General features: G+C 34.7%; 1 pseudogene; it reads right to left on the bottom strand.

Annotated features, from left to right (window-relative positions):
• Positions 1 to 8,268: 8,268 nt before the first annotated feature.
• LOC111739354 overlaps positions 8,269 to 27,175 on the bottom strand; it is a 28,414-nt pseudogene continuing 9,507 nt past the window's right edge.

Raw genomic sequence — 27,175 nt, 5'->3', positions numbered from 1 at the left:
AGCCCTTATATTACATCCCACCGTATTTTCCTTAGGGCTCTAGATAAATATTTCCTGAAGGAATCAATAAATCAATGATGGAGATTTTCTCTCCCTGGGCGATCACTCTCTCACACCTAGTATAGGAAGAAGCCCCTAAGACTCCTTTTCACTGCCTCATCTTTCTCCTGCTGCCTTTTGTTCTTTCGATAGATGCCTCCCTTATATAGAGAATCCAGTAGAGGGTCTGGAACACAACCGTATAGGTAAGGGCTTTATTTTTATTTTCATGTCTACCCTAGACTTTCAGGAGCCAAAAGTTCAAATCGCAGCAGTACTGATTCAGCCCTTTCACAAGCAATTTAGTACTGTGCAGTTTGTTTAGACTAGTCAAGTTCCCAGGTCCTGGCTGGGCAGCATCTATTATCTCTACAAGTTTTAATATATCAGCTTCCCTGGCCAAATTTCACTTTCCATGTCTTTCTTCTCTAAAATCAGGTGAACATGCAAAATTACATACTTACACAGTTATATACTTATCAACAACCATGTCAAATAGCTTCAAGGAATTTAAGTACAATACAAGGAGGTTTTTTTTCCCTCTGAGTTAGGCAAAGCCAAGAAGTATGCAAAAGTTATACTTCTCAATCCTTAGTAGAAAGGGGGCACTTCGTAATCATTCTTTAGCTAGTATATCAAATAACTGAGGAAGGATGTGGTGTTGTTAAATTTTATTCAATCCACCTCAGCTGGAAGGCCGACTAGACAAAAGATCTTAAGTGAAAAACACTTTGCCAGGGGAAAAGAAAACTAAGGAAATTTTTCCTTTAATTTTTAATTGTGAAATATTTCAAACATACAGCAAAGAACAGAGAGGATAACAAACAGCCAGATACTCAATAGACAGCAATATCATGTTCTAACATTTTACGCCTCAGATTTTAAGAAGTAAAATATTATAGTTAAAGTTCATTGTGAACTTCTCTATGAGCCCTTTCCTCCCTCTCTGTACATGTAATTATTCTCCTGAATTTGGTGTTTATCTTTCTATTCATGTTTTTATATTATGTATGTGGTATATTTTTCTTTAAAATTTGTTTGGAAAATTATAGCTTCTAAAGCATTTAACATTTTTTATTTCTTAAGGTTGTTATATGAAATACATATAAAAGAGTAAATAAAATTTTTTTCCTGCATATAAACTTCTAGCTCAGGAATAGATAGATAAATAGATATCTGATAAAGCCAATACAGTATAGCAATAGGTTAACTTTGACTCTAGGAGGGATGTGCTTTTGAGTGTTTACTATATAACTTATCTCCATGTTTACTTCTTATATAATAAAACGTTGAAAAAATAAAACAAAAACCTCTAGTTCATATTTTGTCTGAAAATCTCAGTGAGGAAGGATATCAACTAGTTTCAGATACTTAAGGACCTATACTACTTACAGAAAACAATAATTAGGCTTGATAGTCTACTTACTGTTTGAGCTCTTGCTTTATGGTATATAACAGATAAAAAGAGAAAAGACCAATTTTTCTGAGATTTAGCTTCACATAGTTCTTGTAAAATAGTTATTTCAGCTTTGACTTTTCCAACTTTTTTTGGAGCGGTCATAAAAATGGTTTGTTAAAATCCCCCTCTTACCATGATTTAAGCCCAAAGCTGGAAAACTATTTATGATTAATAAGCATCTCTAATAAAATGAACATATTAAATAATTAGAAGAGAAATACTTTTAAAAGTTTTTAAAAGATTTTTATAGTCCCCCTCACAAACTTTCTAAATTCTTTACCTTAGGAAACTGCTCTGCTAAAGCTGATTATGAGAAGAATTAAAACAAAAGACATTCACTATTGATAAAATACCACTGTGACATAACATTTATGCAATAATACTTTGCGATTTGAGGTTATTTTCAGATGTATATATTATTTTTGCCTCACAATAAGCATGCTCATTTTTTAAGGAAGTGTCTCAATGAATTTACTTTTCAAGGTCATGCAACCAATACAAAACAGGTCTCTTCACTCTAATACCAGTGCTCTTTCCACATAATTGAGAACAATGGACTATATAGAGAATGCAGTTAGCATTAATATGTTAGCTAGGTGGAGGGTCTGGGGAGAGAGGGAGCAATTATGGGGATCATTTTATAAACTCTATAGATGTCTAACCAATGTACTGTATACTTGAAAATAATTAAAATAAATTAAAAATTTTTTTCCATAACCACAATTGAAAAAAAAAACAGGTGAGATTAATTTTAATGATATATTTCATTTAACCCAATACATCTAAAATATTATCATTTCAACATGGAGTCAATATTAAAAGTAAGGTGCTATTAAAAAATTTTTTTATCTCACTGACGTTTAGTGATGTATGTCCAAGCTTATTTTTAAAAACTGAGCAAATATGAAGACATAATAAATGACTGTTAAAAATAAAGTCCTTAGTGAAATTTATTGATTACTGAAAACCACTTATAATTATGGTTCTTTTCATGTCATAGAAAATTTTGGGCTTTCAGTGAGAGCCTATGACAGATTTAGCTAATGCTGAATGAATTACAATTAAAGTTATTTTCTTCTTATATTATTACCAGGAGTAATTTATTCTAGATATTACTGGAACAGAGGTAGATGATTAAACAGTCAATTAAATTGTAACAAAACCAACAGCTCCCTCACCCTCCATTCTGAAACTCTTTAAAGTTGAATGTATTCCACAGTACAACCTAACACACATTTAAAACAATTCTTTTAAGAAGAAATCTCACCACTGAAAAAAGAACAAAAGCATATACTTGCCTTTGTGGGCTATAAGATTAGTCTTCTTTGTGAAGATGTTATCCCTATTTAAAGGAATCTTAATTCTCCACAGCCATCCCATCTCCAAAGGGCCATACTGATATTGGACTATAATGGGTGATACTGCTTGAATGATGGATGTGTTTGTTCCATTTATTATTAAGTTCACTTGAAGTTCTAAAGGAGTTCAAATTTTGCTTGGCATCCAAAAAACTTAAGGGGGTAGCCATGTTTTTCCTCAAGGACCCTTTTAAAATCTTAAAGGAAAGAGATCATGTTAGGAGGTAGTAATTCAAGCAAGAAGAGGGTCTAGAGTAAGCTGAAGCAGATGTTATAAAGAGAAAGGGGAAAGTTTGAGATAAAAATGTATATGTATATTTTATATAATCCTGCCACTAAAATAAACTCTATATTATATTATGAAATCTTTTAAAATTTGATTAAAATAGGTTTTGCCAAATGGTAGAGAATACCCAGATGATAAAGCTTGTACTACTACAATAGGATAGAAGGATCAGTCTGCCCAAATCCACTTTAAACCCGATGCCAACGATTCCTACTTGGATGTTTGCTCAAGAAGTTATTTCACTAACTTAAAATGGTTTCGTCTGTACTAATTCTTTGTTTCAGTCTATAACCATTTTCTTATTTGTGGTTTTTTTTTTTTTTTTTTCATTAGGAAGAGGTTCAGGAGGTAGAAGTGACGGGCTTAGGGATTGATTGAATGTTGGAGAAAGAGTCAGGGATGAATATGAAGTTTTTAGCTTAAAATACTAAGTGGATGGTGGGGTCCTTAATAAGTGGAGGAAGAAACTCTGGAAGAGAAATAAATTTGATAAGTATATAAAAGACAATCACAGAATACACAAGAAATTGTAGGCTGTTAGAAATAGGGTTTAAAGATCAAAAAGAAATCTGAAGTGGATAGATTTGAAAATTCTTGGCACATGGGCATAAAGAATGGGTGGATGAGGTCACCAAGAGACTACATATAGAGAATGTGAAGCCATAAACACCTTTGAAATTGTATGCAAATTTAAGTTGTATGGATACATTTCTTTGATGAAAGGTCTAGTGTTTTAACCAGCTTTTCAAATGACTCCATGTCCCTCCAAAAGTTGAAAGTTTTATTTATACTATCAAGTAAAAGAGAGGCAAGGATGGTTTCCTGGTGAAAATTTGCTTTTAGACAGAAAGGGGAAGAATTGCTGGTGAAACTAATTGCGAGGCTATGGGCAGAGAACATAAGGAGAACCAGCAAAGAATGATGATAAGAAAGCCAAAGGAGGTGAGAACTGTAGAGAGAAATGGTTAGCAGTATCATTTAAGATGGGGACCAAAAAGTATTCACTAGAAATCTTCATGAGAGTAGCAGTTTGAGTGGTGGAGGGAACAAAAGTCAGATTTCGTGGATTAAGAGAGAATGGGAGTTGACAAAGAAGGCAGTAAACACAGACTGTCTTTTCAAGAAATCAAAATAAAATTTTAGTTTCAGGTGAAAGCAAGGTTATGGAATTGTATTTTTAAATTATATTTTAATTTTTTAGTCTGATAAGACCTGATCACGTTTATGAGGGAAACAAGCCTCATTATATATTTATATATTTAACCCAATGACAAAAGAGGACATCGTCACAATAACTGAACTTGACCTGCAAGCATTTTTAACTTAAAGGATACAATATTTAAAGAGTTCAAACTCAAAGAAACAGAAAGGTATAGATGACAAGACCATTAGAATGTTCTGCAGATTCAAAACCTTCTGAAATGTGTTCACACACTAGAACCTAAAAGATCCATATCAAATTGGCTTGTCAGCCATTTTCCAGAAATGTCTAGTGACAGAAAAATGTAATTGTGTGTGTGTGTGTTAAGGATAATTTAATTTCTCATTCTTGACATATGCCTGACATATGAAGACATCTGTAGAGGCTTATTTGCTGCCTTTCTGTATGTGTTTGTATGGCCTAAGAGTAGATGCAAAATCAGAGATAAGAGTGTTAAAATAATGGCTAACCCTCTCCCTGGGCAATCTCAACCAATCTCTCCATGCTGTTAAGTAATCCTCACCTCCTCAATTCCAGGCCAGTTCCCAAACTCCCACCAGACATCACTACCAGCATGCTATATGGCATTTAGAGTTCAGTACACCCAAAATAAAACTACAGTTGTAAAAAACAAAACCGGGGGAGAGGGGAAGAATCCAGTTAGTGAGCTTTACATGGTGGAACTTGGTACTCCAAAAATTGAGCACCTGCGTGGTTACCTAATTATCGTTAAGGAACTTGGAATTTCGTATGTAACTTCTGGCCAACAGGTTATTATTATTATTATTATTTTTTTTTAAAAAAACAACAACCATTTCCTCTTTTCAAACACAGATAAAATCTCCAACTCAAAAACAGTAACACGCATGAACTTTCTATTGGCATAATATTATTACGTGTAATTATTCGTAATCTTTCCAAATATGCCTTTTCTATCTTCTACAAGGCCTATATTTTCATATCAATTATAAATATTTTATGTGGCTAAAGATACAGCAGCAATATATTTGTAAGAGAGACTATGTGTGTAAAATATATGTTATAGATCATCCTTTTAATAAAAAGCTCCAAGTTTGGTCTTCTTAACATTGAGTCATTTGGTATTCTGTAGAATTTGTATATTAACCTAAGATAATCATTTAACTCAATTGCATATTAAAAGTGATTTCATTGATTAGATGTTCCAGTTCTTAAGAAGAGGGATAGTTAAACAAAACAAAACAAGACAAACTGGCTTCCCAGGCGTATTTTAACTTATTTGAAAAAGGCTTTAATCGTAATATCAACTGCTTTTTTTTTGGATGAAGAACTAGGCTGTAGTGATTTTGAAAGTTTTTGAAATATGTACTGTAAAGATTTGTTTATTATGGGCATAAAATTATAATCCTAGTTTTAGAAGAACTCAGTTTATAATGATAAGAAAGAATAATAGCAAAAATAATAATAGTTACTACTTGTTGAGGGCCTATTAACTGTAATAGGCACTTAACCTTTTTTTATCTTAAATCCTTATGAAAAACTGTAAAATATTCTTGTTTCTATTACAGAGTTGGGGGAGTGGGCTCAAAGGAGCTAATTATCTTTTCTCGAAGCCTGTAAATGCATGAAAAGTTTGGTTCTTTATTCATTCCTATTTCCAAAAGTTACTGAGTACCTTCTTCTATGTGCCAGAATTCAAGGATACAACCATGAACAAGATAGAGATCATTCCTGCCCTCACTCAGTTTTAAGTGGCAAGAACAGACAACAAATAACATGTAACAATAGTGTTGGCAGCACTGTGAAAGGGAAGCAAAGAGTTCTGTTAGAACATGAAGTGAGAATTTTTCCACTGAAGAGTAAGGACTGTTGTAAGCAAAGGTGGCTCACAACCAATTATGTGTTTCAAACAGTTTCTAAATTTTCTGACCTTTTGTTTGGTGTTTCAGCACAACAGCTTTAGGGTTGGGATAGTTCATTGATAACAGGTCTTTCTCTCTCCAAATGGCCGCTTAGCTTGGGGAAATTCCCAGTGAATAATTAACACCATAATAGTCTGCCGATTATGTTTATTCATACATTCTTTCTGCCTCAGGATGGTGGAATAGTAGTGAGTCAGAGAAGCAAGTAGATGAGTCTTTCCTTAATAAAAATTCATTGAGTGGATGAAACAAAATGATCAGTACCTTTAAATAGGGTTTTCCAAATGGCATCCAGTGGCTGTGACTTTAGGTAATAATCATCCAGGTTGAATCAGATCTGACCTACTGACTCAGAGATGGGAAGCTCCAGTTTCAAATGCAATACTACATTTGTTAAATAAGAACTTAATTGGTATCTAAAGTCTGACGACTTCTGTTCTTGTTTTTTCTCATTAATGATCTTAATATTATATGATGTAAAGGGTTAGTCATAGACAGAGTTAGAGAAGTTAGGCTGTTTGTGAAATAAAATGGAAAAGAATTGTCAAATACTAGTAAAAGTACAGTCACTTTACATCTTGCCGTAATATTTGGTGCTTAATATTTGTTAAAACTCTCCTATAAACTATTTTATTTGCTTTTCAACGATCCTATAGGATAAATGGGCAGATGTCATCCTTATTTTATAGATGAAGAAACTGAAGCTTAACATAGTAAGAGGTGAGACAAAACTAAAATCAGGTCTTCCTGCTCTTAGTTTGTTGCTCTTTCCCGCTACTATACTGCTACATGTCCACACTTCCCTGGATGACCCCCTTTGTATATATAAAAAGAAAATCAACACTGTAGACTTGGAGTCTTATCTAACTAAACAGGAAGGCTAAAACAGAACTGAATTTTTATCCATAAAAATGTCCTTGCCATTATACAGGTTGATAGAAAATATTTGTATGCCTATAATTTATATACATTTCCTGTTTAATCCTAATTTAAAGAACAGATGCTGCTCTGGAATAAATTTTTAACTTTACCTGGGAAATCTTTTGTTTTTCAGAGATCTTGTTTTCTAAAAGTATCTGATGAAAATATGACCAGCATTTGAACTACCTTTTCTGAAGACAAATAGTCTACAGATAATATTCGACATATTAGTTCTAGTAAGTGCTCTTTAGTTTCACTTTGTAAAAATTCTCCATTAGTTTACTCATCATCTTTTGAGATAATTATGAATGTTGAAGGGATACGATGGCAACTGAGAGTTCATTTGGGTTATAACAGGGAATCTTTCTATGGTATATTTTCTTTAATATACATTTAAAACATAGACACAGATGATACATACATACATACTAATACATACATACATACATATATATATATAAAATTTTTCTTACCCTGAAATATATGCTTGTGTATACCTTGTGGACAAACACACACATATGTATGTATGTCTGTATGTGTGTGTGTGTATGTATGTATGTATGTTTCGGGGTAAAGAAAGTTATACATATCAGGAGTTCCTACAGTTTATACTATTTCAAGCCACAAGCATAAGAATATAAGAGAAGGGGGGAAAAAAACTTGGCCTGATATTGAACTCAGCAGTTCTGAATTAAGTGTTCAGAATAAACTTTTCCTCTTACTCTTTCATCTAAAATGAATAACTTGTAGTGAACAAAAAGGAAAGTATATTAATTTTATTAATTTTTTTAAGATCCTTGAATATTTCCTGGTGGAAGGTGAGATTTTGATTCTGGGGGTTAGAGTGAAGAAGTGAAGAATGGACAAATCTTTGGTTCTTATTTGTGGGTTATTTCTTCAAAAAATGAAATTAACTGTACCTTTTATTTAATTGGGAAAATAATTTTGGGAGAAGATAACAGCACTATAAAAAGGTAATCATTCAGTCATGAATTACTTTTAAAGCTACAAGATGCCTGTTGCTATATAAGCTTCCCTAGTGTCAATTTATACATTTATCACTTATTTACTCAGTAATTTCACATTTAGGTAATGCATGCCTATTAGTTGCCAGGGCTTGGCCTGGACCTAGGGAATGCAAGAATGAGGAATGCATAGGAGCTGACAGCCTAGAGGGAGACAAAAAAGAGTAAAAAATAAAGTCTTTCCTTAGAGAGATCTGTGAATTATTAAGAACTTTCATTGCTAATTTTATAAACCAAATTAATACAGAACAGACCCAAAAATTCAACATAATTTTCGAGCGGATTAGTAGCAAATTCACTAAAACTTTTTCATAAATATGTGAAACTATCCTGTGAATGTGTCTTTTCTTTTGGATATATAGTTGTCTTTAAATTGTAGGTTATGATTTTTTGTTGTTGTTGTTGATGGAAAAAAAGTCCTTAATGTAGTGGTTCTCCTATCCTGGATGTATGGCTTCAAACTCATTCCTGGGTTTTCTTGGTTGTACTGGTCTGTCTGTAGGGTAGGGCCTTACCCTGAGATAATACCAATTAACGGTCTTGCTAAATTTGGTAAGCCAATACCTATACAAGTCATCACTACTCTACTTCTACTCTTGAGTTCCTTACATGGCTTTGCTTTTAATTTTAAACATAATCTGGAAAAAGCTCTTCGAATGCTTCAAAAACTCTATGGCAAGGGGAAGGCAGTAGGCCTAGCAGGACTTTGGATCATGAGTAGTTTCTAGGATTAGGCTCTGGTTAGTAGGACCTACACATCTGCTGAAATAAGTCAGACAGAGAAAGACAAATACCATATGATTTCACTTATATGTGGAATCTAAAGAACAATATAAATGAACAAACAAAACAGAAACAGACTTATAGATACAGAGAACAAACTGATGGTTGCCAGATGGGAGCGGGGTATGTGGGCTAGGTGAAAAAGGTGAAGGAATTAAGAAGTACAATCAATAGTCATGAAATAGTCATGAGGATGTAAAGTACAGCATAAGGAATATAGTCAATAATATTGTAATAACTATGTATGGTTCTGGGTGGGTACTAGACTTATTGGGGGATCACTTCATAAATTATATAAATGTCTAAACACTATGCTGTATACCTGAAACAAATATAAAATAACACTAAATGTCAACTATAATTGAAAAAATAATAGTAAAAAAAAATGAGTACAAGTTCTGTAGTAATATGAGTAGTTTCAATTTTGATCCAACACTGAGTAGCTATATGACCTAAGGCAAGGGAAAAAAAAGAATCTACACATCTGCCTCTACAGACTCCTTCCAGCAGTAGTTGACACAGTTTCTGCCACAATCACTTAGAGCATTGCTGCCCACTAGCCCTGAGGGTTGAAGGACAGTTCAGCATTGAGCACGACTCTATTGGTGGACTCAGCAAAAAGTGATAACCCAAAAAGCAAGAGACTTCCCAAGGTTGGCCCCTTTCATGTGGTCTATGTAAATAAAGCACAAAATTGTTGAAGGTATTCCTTGAGAGTGCCATGAATTAGTCATCTAAGGTGATAGACCTATGGAGTACGTGATTCCTCTAAAACTTTTGTTTTATCTAGGATCCGTGAGCTGAATAGGTCTCAAGACCTTCCTTATAGGGCATGACAAAAATACACTGCCACTTCTAGGAGCCATGCCCCATTACAGTCTTAGGTCAAAGGATTCACCATCAATTTCAACTGTTTCAATAGAGGGCTATGGTCACTAAGAGCCAAACAAAGAAGGCTTTCCAAGTAATAGCCACAACTGTGATGGATGCTCCAGTTGTGTTCTATAGATCCACCATACAAAGATTTAGTTGAGAATAAAAGGTCACTCTAATCTGGTTTAATTCCATTTGAGAACCAATAATTGTGTTTTCCACCAGCCTTATGATGTGGCTTCAGAATCTGAGGCCTAGGTTGTGGTCTTCAGCCTGAATATTTTGGACCTTGATGGAATGAACAAACATTGATGCAAGAAGTTACAACTCACATTGCTGAAGAGCTACATCTGGATTGTCCATAACTGGTAGAAGTACATGTGGGTACCAAGGGGGATATTGCATCCACATGTAGAACACTGGAGATGATAGTAGTAGCTGTGGCTTTAGCTCTCTCTTGCAGCTCCCTGCCAATGCCCTTTTAGAAGGAGTATTTCTATAAAGAATATTTGTATAGCACTTTGCAATTACTGAAAGTGGACTTTTTAAAAAATGTACAGAAACCTCATATTGGATTGTAGCTAAAATTAAAAATTCATTGCTATTATCACTTATTTAATCATTAGATCTTATACAGCATCCATCTAGTTCTTAAGGGAGATGTCTCCTTGGTTTTAGTCTATTTCTCCTTTCAATTCTGTCAGTTTTTGCTTCACACATTTTGATGGTCATCAGATGTATAAATGTTTATAACTGTTATATCTTCTTGCTGTATTGAATCTTTTGTTAATATGTAATGTCCTTTGTCTCTTGTAAACTTTTTTTTTTTAATATGAAGTCTATTTTAACTGGTATTAGTATACCCATCCCTGCTCTCTTCTGGTTACCATTTGCATGGAAACATTCCCATCCTTTCACTTTCAACCTGTCTTGTGTCTTTGAATCTCAAATGAGTTTCTTGTACTTGGGTTATATGTTTTTAACTCTTATGCCAATCTGTTTTGACTGGAGAGTTTAATCCATTCACAGGGTAATTACTGAAAAGAAGAGATTCACTTCTGTCATTGTGCTATTTTTTTAAATATATGCCTTACAGCATTTTTTGGTCCTTCAATTCTTTTGTAGTGAAATGTTTACATTCTTTTCTCATTTCCTTTTCTGTATATTCTGTAGCTAATATTATGGTGATTATAATGGAAGTTACATTTAACAATCTAAAGTTATAACACTCTGATTTCAATATATACCAGCTTGGCTTCAATAACATACAAAAGCCCTGCTCCATTACAGCTCTATCTTCATCCCTTTTAGTGGTTGATGTCGCAACACTCCATCTTTATACACTATGTGTCCAAAAACATAAAGTAATCATTCTTTTAAATGCAGTAGACTCTTAAATTATGTAGAAAACAAGATTTGGAGTTAGAAAGCAAAGTTATAGTAACACTAGCTTTTACATTAATAACTTTTTTCTTTAAATGTATTCATTTCTTAAATCGCATAGGAAAAAAGTATAGTTACAAATCATTGTTACAATAATACTAGTTTTTATAACTGTCCTTGTATTTAACTCTGTTGAGATCTTTATTTCTCCATATGGCTTCCAGTTACTGTCTGGTGTCTTTTCATTTCACCTTCCAAGAAGCCCTTGAGCATTTCTTGCAAGGCAGGTCTAGTGATTGCCAACTCTCTCAGTTTATGTATATCTAGAATGTCTTAATTTCTCACTTCTAAAGGGCAATTTTGCCAGATATAGAATTCTTGGTTGACAGGTTTTTGTTTTTGTTTTTCTTTTAGCATTTGAATATATTAGCTGACTGTCTTCTGGCTTCCAAGTTTCTGATGAGAAATCTGTTTATAGTCTTATTGAAGATCCCTCATATGTGACAATACACTTCTCTCTCACTACTTTCAAGATTCTTTGTCTTTTGAAAGTTTGTTTATAATGTGTCTCAGTATAGTTCTACTTTGAGTTCATCTTACTTGAAATTCATTGACCTTCTTAGATATTTATATTCTTTCATCTTTCATCAAATTAATGAAATTTTTAGCCATTATTTCTTCAAATATTCTCTCTCCTCCTTCTGGGACTCCCACAATATGTATGTTGGTCCTCTTAATAGTGTCCCATAGGTCTTTTAGGCTCTGTTTGCTTTTCGTCAGTCTTTTTTCTTTCTGTTCCTCCGACTTGAGAATTTCCATTTTCCTATCTTCAAGTTTGATAATACTTTCTCCTGTCTGCTCAAATCTGCATTTGAATTCATCTAGGGATTTTTCATTTCAGTTACTGTACTTTCCAGCTCCAGAAGTTCTTTTGGGTTTCTTTTTAAGTTTTTAGTAATATTTTCATTTTGTTTACACATAATTTTCTTGATTTTCTTCACATCGTCTTTTAGTTCTTTTAGCATCTTTAAGAAAGTTGTTTTAAAGTCTTTATATAGTATATCTGCCATTAGGTCTCTTTCACGGACAATTTTCCTTTCAATTGGTACTTTCCTGTTTTTTTGTATGCCTTATGATTTTTTTGGTTGAACATTGGATATTTGAATCTAATAATGTAGTAATTTTGGAAATTAGATTCTCCATTTTCTCCAAGATTTACTATTTTTTATTATCATTATTATTATTATATTATTATCATCATTATCATTTTGATTGTTGTAAGCAGTCTCTGTGCAATGGATCAGACTGAGGTATAAACTTAAAGTCACTTTTGGGCCTTTCTGTGGGTATGTTTGGTCACTTTCTAATTATCGCCTTGTATGCAGTTATTCTTAAACGTCCTAGTCTTTAATGTTTGGCTCCCAAAAGGGAAAAAAGCAAAAAAAGAAGGGAGATAAAAAAGGCTGCCAGCCCTTTAAATGTCTGAAAGTTATTTCGGCTAGAGGGAAAGGATCCTGCAACAATGGGAGGTGCAACAACAGCTGCCTGCCTCTTTGCTGACACCTCTGTGATCAGAAGCAGCAATAAACTATCAGAGCACAGATCCCCGAAAGCGAGAGGATAAAGTCATTTTTGCCCATCCTGTCTCCTAAAGCTGTGTGCAAGCTCCTTCAGGAACACATGCAGAGCAGCCTGCGATGGACTAAGGGTGGAGGAAGGGCATCTGCTAAAAGCAAAGGGCTGAAATTGACTACAGTTTACCTTTCAAGTCTTCCCCTGGAAGTTGCAAGTCTTCAACAGATTCTACAGTTCCAAAATAGTTACATCAGACAGATACTGCAGTGCAATTGTTGTCTAGGTAAAGAGACAGATTCCTGATGCTTCCTATTCAAACATCTTCTCAGAATCCTCTGCCAGCAGTGATAGGTATTTGATACTTATTGGTCTTTGGGTTTTTATGATACAAGAAAACAACTATTCCAAAACTTAGCTTGGCAAAATCAAGAATTGGAGAGAAATTTACTTTTTTTGTATGTTTGTTTACACCATGAAGAATAACATCTGGGGGAAAAAGATTATTTACCTAGCTTAAAAGGTATACCTAATTTCATCATGGCTGCAATAATTAGATTTGCTTTTCAAATCAGATTTAAGAATGCTTTTCATTGCTACCAGAAACAGAACATGCCAGATAAATATAAAAGAGAGCCTATGAATACATTCTTCAGAAATAAAAAGTACTTTAGTGAAATGAAAATTCTTACTCTTGTCAAGTGGCTAGGAAAAGAGCTTTTAAAAGTGTGCACTCAGCAATATAAAGGGGCTACTTCATACAATGGCAGAACTCAGAGATGAGAGAACAGTTCACTACACCCCCTTTTTGGGGTGGCCACACCCAAATGTTTATAAACAGCTGATAGTTCTTTGAATTAGAAGAGTAACCCACATAGTGGGAGGTAGAGATTTAAACTTCAGAAGGGCCAATGGAAAAGAAGTACAGTTTCGGTGTGGTCAGTTAGAAGTTTTTAATGCATGAAAAGCTCTACTTTAGTAAATCAATCAATCAATCAATCACACATATATTCTGTTATAAGCTCAACAAATATTTCACTTCTCCATGAAATGCTGATGTCATCATTCTATTTCTTAAAACAGAAAACAAGCTGGTGGAACATCTTACTATCAAATAGCTCAAGAAAAAACTTCTTTGTACTGTATTTGTAACTTTTCTGTAATAAGAGATTTTTCAAAATCAAAAAATAAAAAGATAAAATATAAGGATTAAATTGTCAGCTCATATTTACAATGGACTTTTCCTCTTTACCACTTTCTATTTTTTTTTTTAAAATCAATGAATTCCACCTCACATTCATTAGGATGTCCACTATCCAAAAACCAGAAAATAACAAGTATTGGTAGAGATGTGAAGAACTTGAAACCCTTGTGCACTGGTGGTCAGAATGTAAAATGGTACAGTATGGTAGGTCTTTAAAATATTAAAAATAGAATTACTATATGATCCACTTCTGAGTAATACTCAGTTAAAAGCTGGGTCTTGAGAAATCTGTACACCCATGTTCATAGCAACATTATTCACAATAGCCAAAAGGTGGAAGCAACCTAAATGTCCATTAACAGATAAATGGAGAAATAAAGTGTGGCATATATATACAATAAAATATTATTCAGCTTTAAAAATGAAATTTTGACACATGCTATAACTTGGATGAAACTTGAGGACACTATGCTAAATGAAATAAGCCAGTTACAAAAGGACATACATTGTATGATTCTCCTTATATGAGGTACCTACAGTAGTTACATTCTCAGAAATGGAAAGTAGAATGTTGGTTGCCAGGGGCTGGAGGAAGAGAAGGATGGGGAATTACTGTTTGATGGGTACAGGGTTTCAGTTTTGGAAGTAAAGTATTCTTCAGGTTAATATACTCTTTAACTGGAACATATACTGAAGTAGAAGTACATCCGCACTCTTCACAGCCAAAATACAGGCAATGTAGTACATTTATTGTCATTATGATACATAAATCCATACAAAAATTATTCTACCAAATAGGCTGGAATTAAATGATATCTCAAAAGTAAAAAACAAATAATAGAGCAAATAAAAGATAAAGAAAACTTGATGAAGTACCAGAGACAGAGATCTAGAGGAAAGATTTTTCCACAAACTAAGTGAATTAATAACACAGTACCATTGTGAAACTATATCTTACACAAAGACATGCCCTGATTCACATCTAGTAAAGATATAATTTCTAGTAAAGATATCAACATTTTCTATTCTCATTTATTCATTCCACAAACGTTTACTGAGTGTCAACTATATGCTAACTGCTGTGGATACTGAGATAAAAGACAGTCTCTGTCCTCATGGTGCTGTCAGATGGGGAGGTGATTGCCCACCTCTAGCCATTTACCTGCAACAGCTTCCTGGAGAATCTGCTTGCCTTTTCTTATACTGTATAAACACTGCTAGTCTCTCTTCTGGCAGTCATGTCATTCCTCCATACAAAGATCTCTCATCAAATCAAAACTCCTCTGCTTTTAAGACATAGACAATTATCTTCTTATTGTCCCCAAAACACATTAGCACCTATATCCAAATTACTGAGGATTTCCTTCTTCTCTCTCCCATCCTTCTACATTTGGAATGCTCTTCTGCTCTCCTATCTAAATTCATTTACTCAAGACCTGGCTCTTCCAAGAGATTGTCTGAGACTTCACTGGCCCACATTGCTCTCTCTCTCCTCTATCTGCTGAAAACTTTCTTTTCATTGCTAGGTTTGAAGTACCTTAGGGAAAACAATAAGTTTTCAAAAGTGAAGAACTTTTTCAGTAGATAGTGAGTAAATCTTTGCATTTATGAAGACTAAAGAGGAAGAAACTAGGCTTAAAAATAGGAGAGGTTTTGGGCTGAACATGAAAAGTTACTTTGCACTGAGTTGTTAAAAACATAAAAATTGGCAACATATATGTATTGCTTGAGTTGGGGAAAAACATTTAAAAAAGAACAATTTCTCCCAGGTCTTTGAACCCATGTTATTTTATAATACTATAAATTGCTCACTCCAAAGGCAATTTCCTAAATTGTCATTCCTTTTTACTTTATACAATTCTTAAAGCTGGTATAGACAGGAATGAAATAACTCTATTGTAATTAAAATGTTTATTTTCTTAATTTAAATCTAAAGTACTTTGTATCTTACCACAGCTATTCACCCTAAAAAAGATGTCTTTGGATTTCAAATTTTTATTTTACTGGCATATTTCTTTTTTTTCATTTGTTATCATAATTTTATTAGGTTGTCTCATATGAGATAGCTGTTTATAGGTCAAAATAGTTTAATATTGGCATGCTTTATGATTTAGTTTTATAGTTACCTTCTCAGCTGTTCCCCAGTCAGCAAAGTGGGTCATTACACAACAAGAATAAAATCTATGAGCTCATAAGTATGCAAAAGGAAGACTGGCGTTGAATTTCATCTATTTTAGCTTTTCGCTAGAAAAGTAATGACACACAATTTGGTTTTCAGTTCTGTAATCATGCGATCTTTTTATGCCTATTTTCTGAGAAAGACAAATTATTCCTAGAATTTAAATGTCATTAAAAAAGGGGCCTGTTTGTTTTTAAATTGTAGTAGAATACACATAACAAAACTTGCAATCATAACCATTTTTAAGTGTACAGTAGCATTAAATAAATTCATACTGTTGTGCAGCTATCATCATCATCCATATCTAGAACTTTATTCGCTTCCAAAAGGGAAACTCTGTACCCATTAAACAATAACTCTCGTCCTCCCCTTCTCCCAGCCCCTGGTAACCAACATTCTACTTTCCATCTCTGAGAATTTGACCACTTGAAGGTACCTCATATAAGGGGAATCATACAATATGTGTCCTTTTGTAACTGGCTTATTTCACTTAGCATAATGTTCTCAAGTTTCATCCAAGTTATAGCATGTGTCAGAATTTCCTTCCTTTTTAGGACTAAATAATATTCTATTGTAAGCATATGCCACATTTTGTTTATCCATTCATCTGTTAACGGACATTTGGCTGCTGTGAATAGTACTGTGGTGAACATGAGTGTACGAACTTCTCGCGACTCTGCCTTTAATTCTTGGGTACATATTTGGAAGTGGAATTGCTGAATCATGTGGTAATTCTATTTTAAATTTTTGAGGACTCGTCATATGGTACCCTTTTAAATTCCCACCAACAGTGCACAAGGCTTTCAAGTTCTTCACTTCCTTATCAACACTTGTTATTTTCTGTTTTTTGGATAGTGGACATTGTAATGAATGTGAGATGATATCTCATTATAATTTTGATTTGCATTTCCCTAATGATTAGTGAAGTTGAGCATCTTTTCATGTGCTTATTGGTCATTGTTTATCTTCTTTGGAGAGAAATGTCTATTCAAGTTTTTTGCCCATTTTTAATTGAGGTTATATAATGGTTAACTTTATGTGTTAATCTGATTGGGCTACAGGGTGCCCAGATATTTGATTAAACATTATGTCTCTGAGGGAATTTCTGGATGAGATTAACATTTGAATCAGTAGACTGAATAAAGCAGATTACCCTCTCCAATGTGGGTGAGTTTCACTATTCCATTGAAGGCTTGAATAGAACAAAAGGCTGAGTAAGGAAGAATTCATTCTTTCTGCCTGACTTGACTTTGAGCTAAGACATCAGTCTTGTCCTGACTTCAGACTGCGATTCAAACTGGAAGTTATGTCTTCAGCTCTCCTGGGTCTCCAACTTGCAGATCTTAGGACTTCTCAGGTTCCATAATTGTATGAGTCAATTCCTTATAATAAATCTATCTATCTATATATTTCCCATTAAGTCTGTCTGGAAAACTCTGACTAATACAGATTTTAGTACTGAGAGGTAGGATGCTACTGTAACAAATATCTAAAAATTTGGAAGCAACTTTGGAACTGGATAGTGGGGTAGAGCTGGAAGAGTTTCGAGTTGTATGCCAAAAAAGGCTGAGATTGCCAAGAAGGGAGTGTTAAAAGGCAATCCTGGCAGAAAGAAAAGAGAAGAGCAGGAGAAAAAGCCTTCTTTTTCGAGAATACATAATATTCACGAATAGAATGTTGGTAGAAATATGGGAGATAAGGGCCATTGTGATGAGATCTCAGATGGAAATGAAGAACATATTACCAGACAGTGGTGGAAAGGCAATCCTTGTTATAAAGTAACAAAGGACTTGGCTGAATTCTGGTCCCGTTCTAGTGTTTTGTGAAAAGCAGAACTTGTGAGCAATGAAATTGGATATTTAGCTCAGAAAATTTCTACACAAAGTGTTGAAGGAGCAACCCAGTTCCTCCTGACTGTTTATAGTAAAATAGTTGAAGAAATAAATGAATTGAAGAAAGAGTTGTGAAGCAGAAAAAGAAAAAGAACTTAAAATTTTTTTTTAAATTCTCAGCCTGTTCGTATTGCAAAAAATGAGAGCATGTTCAGAAGAAAACACCAAGAGTGTGGTGACCAACCATTTGGTAAAATTAATGTGGGTGTGAACCACAGAACTAACTGGCCATCTCGACAGAAGCCAGAAATAGGAATGGGATTATACTAGCAGAAAAACTGCCGGCTGAGACTAAAGGAAACAAAATGATTAGAAATTAAGGAAGTGTGAACATGCATTATCCTTCAAGAAAAAGGAAGGACCCCAAAGGCGATTCAGAGATCGTCAGGGCTGCTACTCCCACCACAGGCCTAGAGTGCAAAGCCTGAGATATAAGATGGCCTCTACCCTGGTTTCAAAGGGCGGGACCACTGCTCAACAGAGCACCACGTGGGTCAGCCCTTGTAGAACACAACATGGGTAGTACTCCAAGAGAGTCAAAGGTGCAGGGCTGCCCCGCAGGGATGACACCACCATTCTAGTGGGTCCTGAAAGCAGGACCACTGCCCCTGTCGGTCCAGAAGGCAAAGTATCAAACCAAAGAGGATAATTCTTGAGCCCTAAGATCTAATGGAATTTGCCTCGCTAAACTTTGGACTTACTTGGGACCTGTCACCTCTTCTTTCTTTTGTTTTTCCCTTTTGGAATGGGAATGTCTATTCGATGCCTATCCTACCACTGTATTTTGAAGTACATAGCTTATCTGGTTTCACAGGATCATAGGTGGAGAAGAATTTTGCCTGAAGTCTCACTCATATCTGATTTAGATGGTATTTAGATGAGACTTTGGACTTTAGAGTTGATGCTAGGATGAGTTAAGACTTTTGGGGCTGTTGGGATGGAATAAATAGTTTGTACGTGAAAAGGACAATATTTTAGGAGTCAGGGGTGGAATGTGTGCCACCCCAATTTCACAGGTTGAAGCTCCAACTCCCAATGTGATGGCATTTGGATATGGGAGCCTTTGAGAGATAATTAAGGTTAAATAATGTCATGAAGATGGAGCCTCCACAAAAGGATTAGTAGCCATATAAAAAGAGGAAGAGATCAGAGCACTCTCTCACTCACAGCCATGTAAGGACACAGCAAGATGGCAGCTGTCTGTAAGTCAAGAAGAGGGCACTCACCAGGAACCAAATTGATCTTGGACTTCTCAACCTCTAGAACTGTGAGAAATAAATGCCTATTGTTTAAGTCACTCAGTCTATGGTATTTTATTATAAGAGCCCAAGCTGACTAAGACTGTTTATGTCTTTTGTTGTTGACTTGTAAGAGTTCTTTATATATTCTGGACATTAACCCCTTATACGATTTTCAGATATTTTTTCCTATTCTGTGGGTTGCCTTTTCACTGTTGACTGTGTCCTTTGGTGTACAGAAGTTTTACATTTTGATGTAGTCTCAATTATTTATTTTTTGTTGTTGTTGCCTGTGCACATTGGTTTTTAAAGGCATCGTGGTTTGGGCTAATTATAAGATTACTTTAAACATGATTTAAATAAATGGTATTTGGTTAAAATAAAAGATCATTAATGCAACATGTTTTTTATTACCTGGAACTGGTATTAGTTTTAATGATATGTACTTTACTATTCAATTCCCTACTATAAACCACAATTGAACCAACAACTGGCAAGATGAGTTCAGGCATGCTCAATGAAAAGATGCTAACTCAATGCTGGTTTATTCTCAGGTAAGTGATGGAGAATGCCAGAACAATCTGTAGCAGCAAAGCACACAAAAATCATCCTCTTACATATCACCTAGCTCAAGAGGCATTGATTTGGCACTTAGGAGTTTTTTTGCTTTGAGTCAAACTTAAGTAATTAGATTTAGAAACAGCCTGGGAAACACACATTGTAAGAAAGTACAATAGGCAATTAAAATTTTGATTTTTTCAAATGGGTGCTACTAGGTTTTTCTTCATTTATTTCTATAAATGACTTTTTTTCTCATGACTAGAAGCCTACACAAACCCTCTAATCATATTTATGATTTATTGCCAATAACTTTAAAAACAGGGGTCTTTATGGTTCTTAATGGCTTGATAATTCAGTGCTGTGAATAAGAGAATAAACTTCATTGCTTCATCATTATGTAACTTTTTTGGAACAACAATTATCCCAGTAGATGCCAAGTCATATGTAAAGCTTAATTAAAATTAACCCAGAGATCTTTAAATTTGGTCTACTAGAAAATTTAAGAATTTTTTGGAATCCTTTTTTATTCAATGGGAATAAGGTTATGATGCCTCTGGTAAGCATTCAGCTAAAATTTCTTCTGGTTTCTATGTCTTAGCCCTATGCAAAACAATGACACTTCACTGTCAGATCTTCCGTAAGAGATGGTGAAAAATTAAGCTTTATGCCAAAATTTTTGTGATAACCAAGGCTAGAAAATATTGCCAATAACCTTAGTTACTGATGAAAAGGAACTATTTTTACATTAAGTTGTAGTTTATAAGAGCGAGGTATATATCAACAAACACCTGATAATTCATCATTAAGGAAACATTTTCTTTAGCCAGCTTCTGTACAATGAGCATGCTTATTGTCTCTTTTCTTTGTATCATCCAGAATGGCTCATGTGATTGTGTTCAGAGGATACAAGTTTGCTAACATTTAAATGACCATCTAGGATTTACCGGAACTGCTTCCTGTAGGAGAGTCAATTTAAAAAACCACTTAAAGGAAATTACAGAAATGTTATATACTTCCTAGATGTCTCATAATTTTTTTTTTAATGGTAGCAGATATTGGTATCCTTTTAACAGCATGCCCCCTACTGCATGAGAGGGAGAAAAAAAGTTTCATCGTATTTGAAAGGACTGAGTAAGTTATTCAATATATCCTTTGTATTTAGGAAGTAAAATATTAACCAATCTGAAAGAAGTGCAAAATCTATCAAAATGAATGACAAATATAAGTGCAAAACTAAAGGCTAAAATTTTCTTCAGTTGATATTTTCCTAAAAGGTAAAGAATATTTGCTTTTTTATTACCCAAGATAGTTCTAGAGACTTGGTTCAAAACTGGGCCTTTCTGCATTTTCTAAAAAGCAATCTATCATTTTACTTATTTTATTTAATTCATTTATTTAATTGTTGAAGTATGATGACATACAAAATTATATGTTTCAGGTGTACAACATAATGCAATCTACCATTTAAAATCTTTGAGTCAGTAACTAGATTCTTAAAGCAATCCCATTAGAGACCAATTAAGGAGTTTGGAAAACCAGAGATAAGCTAATATGATAAGACCGAGAAAAAAAATCAGAGAAAAAGCATTAACTACAGAAATGCTATAGGATATAATGAACAAACATACCTCCTGGGCTGTGACCGGCATTCCTCCTCCCCACTGTCTGCCTCCTGTATAGACAGGAAAATGAGAAAAATAAGTTACAACCTGAGGTCTCATATCACAATGTCAACAATGCAATTTTACTAAGCGTTTTATGTAAGAATATCCCTTTCAAGCTGTGCACTTGAACTAAATTCTCTCTATAAAAAGTGACTTCAACCAACCCAGGAGGTTGATATAAATCAATAGAATTTATTCCCAGAGGAAACTTCAACAATAGTCTACAAATTTCATTGATAACAAAGTACTGATAATTAAAAGAATTACCTCTAAAAGCCAACTGAAGATGTTATATTATTGTTTCATATATTGTTATATTATTGTTATGCTACGAATTCAAAATCAGTGGGCATTCTGACTACCACCACCAAATCTCACCGAGATGACCTATTAATGATTCTTATCCCCAAAGAACAACCTAAACAATAAGCACCATTTCATAAAGTGCTCATTATCAAATCACCATTACCATCAACATAATGGCTACTACTTCTTGAGTATAACATGTCAGGCACCTTGCTCAACACTTTAAGTACATTGTTCTACCTTTTCCTTATAAACTCAGAAAGAAGGTTGATGGTACCATATTTTCCACTGATTCTAATATACACACATAACTTAGGATAAATCAATGTGATAAAAAAAATCACTGAATCATAGTTTAATTGCAATATTTAGTTTTTCTTAGTGGCACTGAAAATAATTGAAGGTGTTATAGCAATTTAAACTCAACAAGATATGAATATTTTACAGATGAAGAAACTGAAATTCACAGAGGAAAGAAGTTGCCCAAGGAAACTCATATTGTGAAGCAAGAATTAAAACTGATAAAATACTGCCTTCCCAGTGGAGCAAAAAATGGCATAGATGGTAGAGGCTCTGTTCATCCCTCTGGTGACCAAATCAAAGTTGTGAGGGAAACAAGGAGCAGCAGCAAGGAAAAATCACCTGGGATGAACAAGCCACACAACTAGGGAGAAATCCAAGAAATCACCCTGCAATAGCAGAAGGTAGGACGGGGCGAGGACATGGAGCTGCTGGATCTCGAGTGGCTGAGTGAGATGGAGGCTGCGGCAGCAGCAGATGCCTCTTAAAGGGGCCATGTCCAGAGTGACATCAGAAACATGGCTGGGTGAGAGACGTCCCTGGATCTCTCCCCTTGAAACAACAATAAGCTGAATAACTAAAACTCAACAAAAAAACACCCAAACTGCACATCAGCACGTCTGAATGTGGGATCTGCGCAAAAGAGCTACCAAAGGTCAGAATTCCGGGTGTCGAGTGGTGGACTGGGAAAAACAAAGAAGTTGCCTCTCACGGCCACCGGAGCGCCCTGTAAGAGAAGGGGGAGGGAGGAAGGTGTGGCGACTTCCCTGAACAGCCCTGCCTGGGAGTGCTGTGAGCTCCACATAGCCAGCAGCAATGCCCAGTCATCAGGGCAGAAGGCAGAGAAATGGGAACGGCAGAAAAACGGGGATGGCAGAGAATCAACAGTTGATTTTTACCGGCTGCGGTTGCAAAACCGAGGTTGAGCCACAGCCTCCATCCGCCAACCCAGAGGGCCTCTCCCCCCATATCCTCCGAGGCAGAAAGCCATGGAGCCCCAGGGGAATCTGAGCAAATGCTACTGAAACTGTCGCTAATGCTGACAGGAACTGAGACTGAGGGTAGCGAGTGTGATTAAATATTTATAAGGAAAAAAAAAAAGACATTATTAAGACTCTATATAAAGCAGAGTTCCAAGGGGCTTAGACGCCACCTACTGGAAACCAAAAGAAAAACACTTCCTTTGCAACAGGCTAGGAACCATTATATAATAAATCTTCTTTCTGGAAAAAAAAAAAATCAGAACACACTTCCATTAATGCCCAGGCGGAGAAATAGTCCATTAAACACCATGAACAACCAAAGTGACAAGTCATTTCAGAAAGAAAGAGAAAAATCTCCAGAAAATAAGCTTATAGACATAAAAATATACAACTTAAATGAGAGAATTTAGGATGGTACTTCTGGAAAACTCAGAGTTCCGAAATGTATCATATCAACAATTTCAGGAGTTGGAAAAACAACTAGATGCGCAGAATGAGTTCTTTAGCAAGGAAACTGAAACCTTCAAAAAGAACCAAATAGACCTTCTGGAGATAAAGAACACACTGCAAGAGTTGAAAAATGAAATAAGAAGCTTAGGAAATAGAGTTGACCAAATGGAGGAAAGGATCAGTGATATCGAAGACAGAAATCTAGAAATAAATCAGAAGGAAGAGAGGAACAGAAGAATGAAAAATAGTGAAAGAGAAATACAAGAACTAGGTGATAAAATCAGAAGAGGAAACATAAGAATAATGGGTATTATCAAAGGCGAGGAAAAGGAGCAGGGATTAGAAAGCATTTTCAGACAAATAGTTAACGAGAATTTCCCAAATCTAAGGAATGAGCTGGAGCTTGGAATTCAAGAAGTCAATAGAACATCCAATTATCTCAACCCAAAAAGGCATACTGTGTTAAAATTATCAAAAATCAACAACAAAGACAGAATTCTCAAGGCATCCAGGGAAAAGAAGATATAACCTATAAAGGAAAACCCATTAGATTATTGTTGGACTTCTCAGCACACACCTTACAAGCCAGAAAGGAGAGAAATATTCAAACTATTAAATGAAAGGAACTACCAGTCAAGAATAATGTATCCAGCTAAGCTCTCCTTTAGATATGAAGGAGAAATAAAGACATTTTCAGACATATAAAAATTGAGGGAATTCACTACATGGCCTGCACTATAGGAAATACTGAAAGGGGGCAGCTCACCTAAAACAAAATGACCAAGAAAAAAAAAAAATGTAATTAGGAGTAAAGTGACTAGCAGGCTGATAGAAGCATAGGAGTACAACCCTTATTAGGAATAGGGCATTATAAGCTTAAAAATAAGAAGAGATTTGCTATAGCAAGATACTAATGAATGTTCAGCATACATAGGGACAAACTGAGACAGCAATGACTGAAAAGGGGAGGACTCAAAGATGCAAATTCACAAAGGAGAATGAAGATAAGGCAAGTGCAGAAGAAAAGGGACGACTCTGTGTGTGTGTGTGTGTGTGTGTGTGTGTGTGTGTGTGTAACTATCCTTTACATATTCATAATGGTAAACACACACCAAAGATTCAGAACCAAAGTATGTAACAAAACAAGAAGGACCAGAGGGAAAACCCACAAAAGCCAACCAAAATTAAAAACAAAACAAACAAACAAACAAACAGAAACACAAGGACAAGGAAGCAATGGAAACACTGAGTTACCGGAAAGCAAAAGATAAAATGGCTATAAGAAGACCTCGTATTTCAGTAATCACCCTAAATGTAAATGGACTGAACTCACCAATGAATCAAAAAACAAAACCCAACCATATGCTGCCTCCAGGAGACACATCTCAGCTCCAAAGACAAATATGTACTCAAAGTGAAAAGGTGGAAAATGATATTTCAAGCAAATGGCATTCAGAGAAAAGCAGGAGTAGCGGTACTAATATCAGATGAAATAGACTTCAAAATAAAAAAGAAAGATACTGAGGGACACTTCATAATGATAAAGGGAATCATGCACCAAGGAGACATAACACTTATTATTTATATCTATGCTGTCAATCAAGGAGCCTCGAAATATGTAAAGCAATTAATAACAGAACTAAAGGGAGAAACAGACCAAAACACTATCATAGTAGGGGACCTAAATACCCCACTGGTGGATATGGACAGATCATCCAAACAGAAAATTAATAAGGAAATAACATCCTTAAATGATATATTAGACCAACTGGACATAACTGACATTTACAGAGCCTTTCATACAGCTGCTTACACATTCTTCTCTAGTGCATATGGAACATTCTCAAAGATTGACCACATATTGGGACACAGAGATAGCCTCAATAAATATAAGAGGGTTGAAATCATACCAACCATATTCTCTGATCATAATGCTTTGAAACTAGAGATCAACTGCAAAAAGAAATCAGGAAGAACCACAAATACATGGAGATTAAACAACATACTACTGAAGAATAACTGGGTCAGAGACTAAATAAAAAGAGAGATCAAGAAATACATAGAAACAAATAATAATGATAGTACAACATACAAAATTTTTGGGATATGGCAAAAGTGGTCATAAGAGGAAAGTTCATATCATTACAGGCCTACCTCCAAAAACAAGAACGAGCCCAAATAATCACCCTAATGCTTCATCTTAAAAAACTAGAAAGGAAGAATAAATGAAGCCTAAAGCCAGCAAAAGGAAAGAAATCATCAAAATTAGAGCAGAATTAAATGAAATTGAAAACAAGCAAACAAACAAAACAATAGAAAAAATAAATACAACAAAGAGCTGAAAAGGTTAATAAAATTGATAAACCCCTGGCTAGACTCAGTAAAGAAAAAAGAGAAAGGACACAAATAAACAAAATCAGAGATGAAAGAGGGGAAATTCGACAGATACTGCAGAAATACAAAGGATCATACAAGAATACTATGAAAAAGTATATAACACCAAATTTAATAACCTAGAAGAAATGGATCAGTACTTAGAAAAATACAACCTTCCTAGACTGAATCAAGAACTGGAAATTCTAAATAGACTAATCGGCAGTATGGAAATTGAAACAATCATCAAAAACTTACCAAAAAGTAAAAGTCCAAGACCAGATGGCTTCACCAGTGAATTCTACCAAACATTCAAAGAAGATTTAATACCTATTCTCTTTAAACTTCCAAAAACTCAAAGAGGAAGCAAAACTTCCCAACTCATTTTATGAGGCCAATATTACTCTAATACCAAACCTGGTAAAGATAACACACACGAAAAAAGAAAACTACAGACCAATATCTCTCATGAACACAATTGCAAAAATCCTAAATAAGATACTAGTGAACCAAGTACAGTAACATATTAAAAAGATTATACACCACGATCAAGTGGGCTTCATCCCAGAGATGAAGGGATGGTTCAACATACGCAAATTGATTAATGTGATACATCATATAAACAAATTAAAAAATAAGAATCATTATGACCATATCAATAGATGCAGAAAAAGCCTTCGACAAGATACAGCATCCATTTATGATCAAAACACTTAACAAAATTGGTATAGGAAGAAAATACCTTAACATAATGAAGGCCATATATGACAAGTCCTCAGCCAACATTATACTTAATGGTGAAAAACTAAAAACCTTCCCTCTAAGATCAGGAACAAGGCAAGGCTGTCCACTATCACCACTCTTATTCAGTATAACATTGGAGGTCCTAGGGAATGCAATCAGGCAAGAGAAAGATATAAAAGGCATCGAAATAGGAAAGAAATCAAACTGTCACAATTTGTGGATGACATGATTCTCTATACAGAAAACTCTAAAGACTCCACAAGAACACTACTAGAAATAATAAGCAAAAACAGTAAAGTTTCTGGATACAAAATCAATGTTCAAAAATCCATAGCGTTCCTATATTCTAATAACAAAGTGTCAGAAAAAGAAGTGGAAAAAATAATTCCTTTTGCAATTGCAACAAAAAGAATAAAATACCAAGGAATAAATCTAACAAAACATGTGAAGGACCTATGTAATAAAAACTATGACCTTATT

Source organism: Pteropus vampyrus, unplaced genomic scaffold, assembly GCF_000151845.1.
Source record: "Pteropus vampyrus isolate Shadow unplaced genomic scaffold, Pvam_2.0 Scaffold50, whole genome shotgun sequence".
In the NCBI taxonomy this organism is placed as follows: domain Eukaryota; kingdom Metazoa; phylum Chordata; class Mammalia; order Chiroptera; family Pteropodidae; genus Pteropus; species Pteropus vampyrus.
This window is presented reverse-complemented; position numbering and strand designations above follow the sequence as displayed.